We start from the raw sequence: 8,596 nt of genomic DNA, 5'->3' as shown, positions 1-8,596 counted from the left end.
ACCATGTGATTTCACTCATATGTGCAATTTAAGAAACAAAACAGATGAACATAGGGGATGGGAAGGAAAAATAAAATAAGAGAAAAACAGAGAGGGAGACAAACCATAAGAGACTCTTACTATAGCACACAAACCTAGGGTTGCTGGAGGGGATGGTGGGTGGGAGGGTGGGGTGGTAACTGGGTGATGGGCATTAAAGAGGTCACGCGATGTAAGGAGCACTGGGTGTTATATGCAACTGATGAATTACTAAACTCTACCCTGAAACTAATAATACACTATATGTTAACTAAATTGAATTTAAATTAAAAAAACCAAAACAAATATGCATTTTATTTATTTATTTATTTATTTATTTTTTAAGATTTTATTTATTTATTTGACAGAGAGAGACATAGCGAGAGCAGGAACACAAGCAGGGGGAGTGGGAGAGGGAGAAGCAGGCTTCCCACAGAGTGGGGAGCCCGATGTGGGACTCGATCCCAGGACCCTGGGATTATGACCTGAGCCGAAGGCAGACGCTTAACAACTGAGCCACCCAGGCGCCCAACAAATATGCATTTTAAAAAGTCTACCATGTGTCCAGGCCAATTTAACTCCGTACATCTTTTCTGGGCCCACTGAGATGCACCAACACTGACGTAAAAGAAATCTCTGGAGGACACTCAGTTTTCAGGTACTTAGATGCTGAACTTAGGTGTATAATTCTATGCCTCTATCTTGCTCCTTTCATTAAGGAACCTTTTAGTTATGGCTTTAAAAAACTTTGTTTAAATTTTAGAATACTTTTTTATTTATAGACAAGGCACACGGATAGTATAGAGAGTTGTCATCTACCCCATCCCCCAGTTTTCCCTGTTGTTAGCATCTTACCTTACTATGGTACATTTGTCACAACTAAGAAACAACATCTGTGCATTACTGTTAACTGATCGCCACAGTTTATTTAGATTTCACCAAATTTTCCTTAAAAACTTTTTACTTTTTTCTTCTAGGATCCCATTCAAGGTACCACATGATATTTAGTCATCATCTTCTTGACCTCCCCCTATTTGATAGTTTCTTGGGCTTTTCCTTGTTTCCGATGACCCCAACAGTTTTGAGGAGTGCTGGTAGGGTATTTTGTAAACTGTCCCTCAATTTGGGTTTGTCTGATGTTTTTCTCATGGTTAGACTGGAGTAATGGGATTTGGGGAGGAAGACCTCTGAGGTCAAGTGTCATTCTCACCACATAACATCAGGGGTGCATACTATCCGCATGACTTACACTGTTGACACAGAGTTTGATCACCTGCCCGAAGTCATGTTTGCCGGGTTTCCCTATGTAAAGTTATTTTTACCTCCCTCTTCTCATACTCTACTCTTTTGAAGCAGGCCACTAAGCACCACTTACACAAGAGGTGGGGAGTTAAGCTTCGCCTCCTCAAGGGGAGGAGGATTTAGTAAATTATTTGGAATTCTCCTGTATGGGAGCTTTATCTCTTCTCTATTTATTTACCCAATTATTATTATTATTTTTTTTTTTTAAAGATTTTATTTATTTATTTGAGAGAGAGAGAATGAGAGAGAGCACATGAGAGGGGGAGAGGGTCAGAGGGAGAAGCAGACTCCCTGCCGAGCAGGGAGCCCGATGCGGGACTCGATCCAGGGACTCCAGGATCATGACCTGAGCCGAAGGCAGTCGCTTAACCAACTGAGCCACCCAGGCGCCCTACCCAATTATTTTTTAATGTCAGTGTGGACCCATGGATATTTATTTTTTACTTTGGGTTATAAGTAAGAGCTGCATTATTTATTTTGTTCCTCAAACTGTTGCAGCTTTAACAATTGAGAGCTCTTGCAGTGGCTCCTCTCTCCCTTTGCCATGCTCCCATCCTTTTATTTTTGAGCACTTCTTTACCTTCTGGCTTTACAAGATACCCCATTCTCATTTTGTATATTCTGTCCCGGTTCTAGAATCAGCCATTTCTCCAAGGAGCCTTGGTTCCCTTTATTGGAGAATGGGATTAGAAGCCAAGATCTGGGAGCTGGTGCTGGTGGATGCTGGGGTATCATTACTTCTCAGTCCTCTCAGTGGACAGAGCTAGTAAATATATGCATGTATACTATCCCAGTTCACTACTTGCTTTTAGTTTCCTTTGTTGCTGACCTTTCCCTCTCTCATCTATGCATGCCTTCCCCTTGTCCTTCGGTTTGACGCATAATTTGTTTTCTCCTGGCTTCCAAATTTGGCCCCATTTCTTGGTTATGCTTTTATTGCATTTTCTCCTTGATTCAGTGATTATGATGTAAGAAGTAATATGTTCAGCTTGATCCAGCTGTTGAAATAGCTACTCCTCTGCTGTGTCCTTGCAGACTGCATGTTCTGTCCAAGACTTACTGGTGACACCCAGATGCTATAGGACATTTAAACAAGGTTTTCTTTCTGGCCTCTGTTTTGAGAAGCTCATATAGAATTATATAACTCTATTTGAAAAAAATATGTATTCTGTCTGAATATCCATTTTAAATATGCAGCAAGTGGTAAAGTAAATATTTTGTGCCAGAAAGCTGGATCAGGTTGAAAAAATTCTAGAATTTTGCTTCTGCAAAGATAGAACATTCTTTGGAAATTATGGCATTATTGGGAAAGAGAATGAGTTATTTGAAGAGACATATGAAGACCATCTCAGAATTAGAAGTAGATACAAGAAATTTTCTGATAGCTCTTTTTATTTCCTTTTAAAAATTGAATATATTTGACATAAAACTTTGTGTAAATTTAAGGTGTATCTTTTTCTTTCATTTTTCTCCTTCCTTCCTTCCTTCCTTTTTTTTTTTTTTTGCTATGAGTAAGGAAAAGGATTTATGAAAGTCTTCAGGGGAATTTAAAACACCAAACCATGGCAAACAATGTGTAAGGAAGAAAGTGAGATTTGTTCCCAGAGAAACTGTGTAGAAGGTAAGCCCTTGAAGAATGAAGGAGGGAAATGAATGCCCACACTCTTATAAGATGCAAGCAGATATTTTAAGACCGGATGCTGCTTTAGGTCCCGGGGAGGTAGACATCAGCAGAACACATGTCACAAAAGGGCTCTGGCTTCAGGCTGTATTTGCTACATAGGTCTGGAAGATAAAACCAGAATTAGATCATCTAGTCATTTCTGAATAAGAATTTTAGCAAGCAAATTATTCTATTAAATTTCATCACATATTTACTTGTTTGATTTCTGAAAATAAGTGCAAAATGAATAAACAGTATTTTTAAAATTGATATTACATTTTCCTCAAACATTTTTTTCTAGAAAAAACACAGCTAGTACATAATCTTGACTCTCATTTAGGCTTCTTGGGGAAGGCTGGTTTATTTCAGGCATTCATTAACTCATTCAGTCATCAATCATTTATTGAGCACTAATGAGCCAGACGCTATTCGAGGCCTTGAGGATAGAGATTTGAGTCAGTTACAGTCTTTATCACCACCCTTTGACTCCAGAGTGGGAATGTAAAGGGGACCACTGTGTGAGGAACCCAGTGTTTAGGTACTATGCTAGAGGTGAGTGTGAAGAAAAGGGGAAAGGTGAATCCATTCTATCTTGGCAGCTCCCCGCCCCCCCCCCTCTCCCCCCCCCCCCCCCCCCCCCCCCCCACTCTAGGCCCTGTTGCAGGCACAGTGCTTGAGAAGGAAACCAAATGCTACTCTAACAAATCCTATAAACCCAAACCCATGCAAACACAAGGAAGCCATGCTTGCTCCCCTTTATACCTGCTTGCTCCCCTTTATACCTGCTCTCTCATTCTCCCTCCTCCCCTCTCATTCTGCCGCTTACCCTCACAGCAGAGGTCAGGGGTTTCCAAATTTTGAAGTATTAACACAATCAAGCAATTTCTTTCTCAAGGGAGTGTCTTTAGATTCCATGATCAGAGAATGAAAAGTAATGAGGATTCTTGGATTTAAGATAGGCTGGGTGTTGAGGGATGGGGTGGGGAGAAGGTGTGCAGGAAAGACAGCAATGACAAGGGTAAGTCCAAAATGGTCTGTATTTCCAGGCTTGGTGAGTGGGAATGGTGGAAATTGACAAACACAAGAGTAGAACAGTCATTAAACACAGACGTCAGTAGCCAGATGGTGTAGGTTCAAATCCTGCATGACTTACTTAACCCCTTTGTACTTCTGTTTCCTTACCTGAAGGTGGGGAGGGTAATTGTTGTACCCATATTGTGTGAGGATTGTATGATTTCATATGTCTGAGATCCTTAGAACAGTGCAGGGCACATCATCAGTGCTGCATAATTAAGTGTTGGCAGTTGTTAGATTTATATATTGAACATCTTGTGGGTACAAGATACTGTACTAAATACTAGGAACAGTAAGAGATCTTCCAGGTAGCGTTCCTTCCACAATATTCATCAGCAAGTACTTCTAACTCCTCTTCACCTGAACATTTTTTATAATCCCATTTTGTGCTATCCCTTTAAGGAAATAATCCATCCTCTCTCCATATACCTTTTCATATAGATCAGCATTTTCTGTTGGTTCCATATCAGGCTGTTCATTGAACAGGGAAGTATTGTAACTCTATGAAAACTTTGACTTGGAGTGGAAACATCATCTAAGGCAATGGTGTCTGGATAATGAAGAACCTGATATACTTTGCTGAGAAGGGAGTGAAGTATTTGTATGCTATTTTTTTAAAAGATTTTATTTATTTATTTGACAGAGACACAGCGAGAGAGGGAACACAAGCAGGGGGAGTGGGAGAGGGAGAAGCAGGCTCCTCGCAGAGCAGGGAGCCCGGTGCGGGGCTCGATCCCAGGACCCTGGGATCATGACCTGAGCCGAAGGCAGACGCTTAACGACTGAGCCACCCAGGCGCCCCTGTATGCTATTTTCTAATAGCAATATATTCAGATGCTCTGAGGGTCTTTAATTATGACTGCCACTGCTAAAACTATTGGAAGCATGCTGCCTACATAAAAACAGCCATTTAGCCTCTAATATGAACAGACCAGCCTTGATGTAGCATTAAAAAATTCAGCTACTTTAATCGAACATACCGTTAAAAAATAATGAGAAAATGTTGACAATTTAGTCAAGAAAGAGTGGTCACTCATCACTTCTTTGAATTTATAAACTGGGGTTGCAAGTCCAGGGCTGTTGACCAGCCAAGTAGTTCTAGGTGTGGGTCTGTGGGCCCATCAATTACCTTCTTTCTCTTTAGTAGTAAAAAAATCAAAAAGGTAAAATCATCATGTTTCTACTGTTTAGGAATACCATGAGGTTAGAGAAGTTAGAGAATCTTTCTGAAACTCGGAGACCTCAAGTGTCAATAAGTTTCAAAATAAAAACTTTCATATTTGAGTTAGTAACCAAAACTGTGCTCATAGTATACTGAAAACTTTACTTTTAGATGTACATCAGATAAAGGCAGAATCAAGAAAAGAGTTTCAGCTTCAAATAAAAATGGATACTTTTTAGAAGTTCAAAAATAGAAATTTTGACTGGTCTAGATTCCAAATTAGTAGCTGAAAAGATGTTTGGGCATCTGACAGGCGAGCAGTGGTTACATTTTAAAAGATTTCATATTATCGAGAAGCTGTAAAAAGAGAAACAGCTCCACAAAATCTTCCTATGGCTCTTTTGATCTCACAAAAAGAAATCCAGAATATTTCCTTTTGTCACGTTTAGCTTTAGGATGCAGTCTTTAAGAAATCTGGTATATGCACTAGGAAATTTCACGGTCTTTTCCCATGGGCCCCGAACTCTCCTTGCTTCATATAAAGACTTTCAGTGGGGTTAGTTTCAAAATTAATCCAGGCATTTGAGGGCAGTTGGGCCCTCCGCGCTTGAATAATTAAGTGAGTACCATTAAAGAAAAGGCTACACATTAGTAACTTAGAAGAATCAGAGTGGATGAACCACTTTTCAGAACCTGCATGACAATTTTGAAAATTAAACCCAGTTAATAGAAAAAAATGCTAAATCAATGGCCATAAAATTTAATGGGTTTATAGCAGCCTTAACACAGTAGGACTGAATTATCATGTTAATTTAATTTCCATTTCTAAATGAACCAGAAGGCACAATAAAGGTCAATTAACCAGCTACCTTCCCTGTCTTCTTTTTCTTTTACTGCTGGTTTTAAATCACATTCAGCCCCAAAGCACTCACACTGCTTCTGGAAACTCATTAGTTTTTCTCGAAATTAAAACAAAAAAGAAAAAAAAAAAAAAGAAGAAACAAAAACTAACAACTAACCATGTGCTGAGAACAACCACTGAGAATGTGCCACAATTACGGGGATATATGTATTCATTGAAAAAGCTTTACTCTTGTCACATTGAGGCTACAAACAGTCACACCAAGCCTAGGGAAACATACAAGTTAAAGGTCTCAATTATAGTGTTTACCAAGTGTTCATCTACAGTGAAAAAGCTGTGTGTGCTACTCTTAACATTTATGAGGCGAATAAGGAAAGGAACTCCATCTGTGTAATGTGGGTCTGTTGTTAGTACAGTGAGAAGCTCAAGCTTTGCACAGCCTGCATTTTTCACATTGAAATGTGTCACTTTATATTAATAGGCCTTTATTATTTTTTTTATTTAATGAAAAGAGAAAAAAAAGGAGTCCATTTCTTCCTCCTCACCTGCAAGAAAATTCAGTCCTTGTTTTTGGTGTAATTAATTTGTGGTGTATTACCTGTAATTTGATACAGTGTGGATCAAAAGCTTCAAACATTCTGGTGTTTTGAGAGATTAAAAACAACATCAAGGGCACTAGATTGGTGAACAAAATATATTTTTATTTTTCACAATCTTTATAGTCACTAATACTGGTTTCTAACCCCAACGTTTGCCAGAATTGAAACAGTGATGTGTAAATATTGCAAAATGATCATACTTTTCATTCCAATAGGAACATCTTTAAAATAAAATAAATATTTGTTGTAAAGTATCGGGTAGCTTTCAGTGAACGTTAGCCTTCTTTCCATTCTACCTCTTCAGTATAAAGTAGAAAATTGAAATATTCATTATTTAAAGTTTAGTTGTTTAGAATTATTTCTTAGGATTATAGAACTTTAAGACAACAATGACTTCCATACCTTTGCTTATCAAATTCTTATGTCAAAGATACTGAATTTAAGTGTAATTTATTTTTTATTATTTTTTTAAGATTTATTTATTTATTTGAGAGAGAGTGAGAGCACTTGCACTTGTGCCCAGGGCAGGAGGAGCAGAGGGAGAGGGAAAGAGAGAATCTCAAGCAGACTCTCCAATGAGCACGGGAGCCTGAGCTCAATCTCACAACCCTGAGATCATGACCTGAGCCAAAATCAAGAGTCAGATGCTTAAGCGACTGAGCCACCCAGGCGCACGTAAGTATAATTTAGATCAGGAATGTAAGAGTTTTAGTTTATGGCTAACATCTATTTTTTTTCAAATAAAAACATTTAGTTCACCTTTCATTTAATAAAAACCTGCCCCGTTGCCTCCCCTTCACACCAAAGATCAGTCGATCTCTATTTGTCTACCTGTCTGTCCATGTTTATCATCTAGCTATCATTTCTAGAAAGTGTAAGTAGGATTTAATGATCTCACAACAATTTCTGGACTAAGGTGAGACACATTGCATGCAGAATGTTGATGTAGGAGTATATGTTCACAGTGTACAGATTTGACAAATAATATATATGCCTAGATGTGACTAGTTTTGAGAGGCATCTTTTTTTTTTTCCTCTCTGAAAACCTGTAGGCTAGCAACAGAATCCAACCTTTTAATTGGAACCTGCTTAATCCACTTTTAGAGTTCCTCTAATAGAAGAGAAAAAAAGATTGAAGTTTTGCACCTGAAATTCTTTAAACTTTAAATACATTTAAATGATTTTTTAAATTACATATGTATAATAAGCAGTGCTTTTATGAGATGGAGGGATTTCTTGTGCTGTTTTACTCCTAGTCTTTCTTCAGATTGACATTGGGGTTCGCCTGTAAAGCACGCATTCGGTCCTCTGTGCAAGGTAGCTCTGCAGTGAATACTCTCTTCCCCTCTGCTCTCCTCTTGCCCTCTATTCCCTCAGAGCTCTCAGTGAGCTCCAGAATGCGGCCCTAGGAGCAAGTGAGAGCCGAGTGCCTGCGGTGGCCCCCTGCCACTTGCTGTTTTCTACGATTGATGAGGACGCCCTATTACAGTGGAGTCTCAAAAATTATTGCTGATTAACTGAACGATATCATATCCTATGATGTAATGACCCTGCCCTGCCCCACCTTGCTTTGAGACTGCAGGGGCTGCCTTTAACCATTAGGGACTGTGTCATGAATTATATCACGGAACCGTTGATGTGATTTAGTTGTTGGAGTCACGGAGGTCACCAGACTGGGACTGACCATGTGCAGACGGGGTGTAGAGGAAGCAGTGTAGGTACATGGTAGGATAATAGGAAAAGAAAGAAGAAAGATGGCAGCAAGAGGAAGGGTGTAAGAAGAGAACAGGAAAAAGTGTGGCAAGGCATGCCCTTCATGACCATGTTCACAAGGCAGGATTCCCATTCCCGCATTTGCACAGCTGTGCCCCCCCCCCCCCCCCGCACACACACCCTGCTTATTGACCCCTGCTAGC

The sequence above is a fragment of the Phoca vitulina genome, unplaced genomic scaffold (genome assembly GCF_004348235.1).
Source record: "Phoca vitulina isolate PV1807 unplaced genomic scaffold, GSC_HSeal_1.0 scaffold25, whole genome shotgun sequence".
NCBI classification, from domain to species: Eukaryota; Metazoa; Chordata; class Mammalia; order Carnivora; family Phocidae; genus Phoca; species Phoca vitulina.
Note: the sequence above shows the minus strand (reverse complement) of the source record.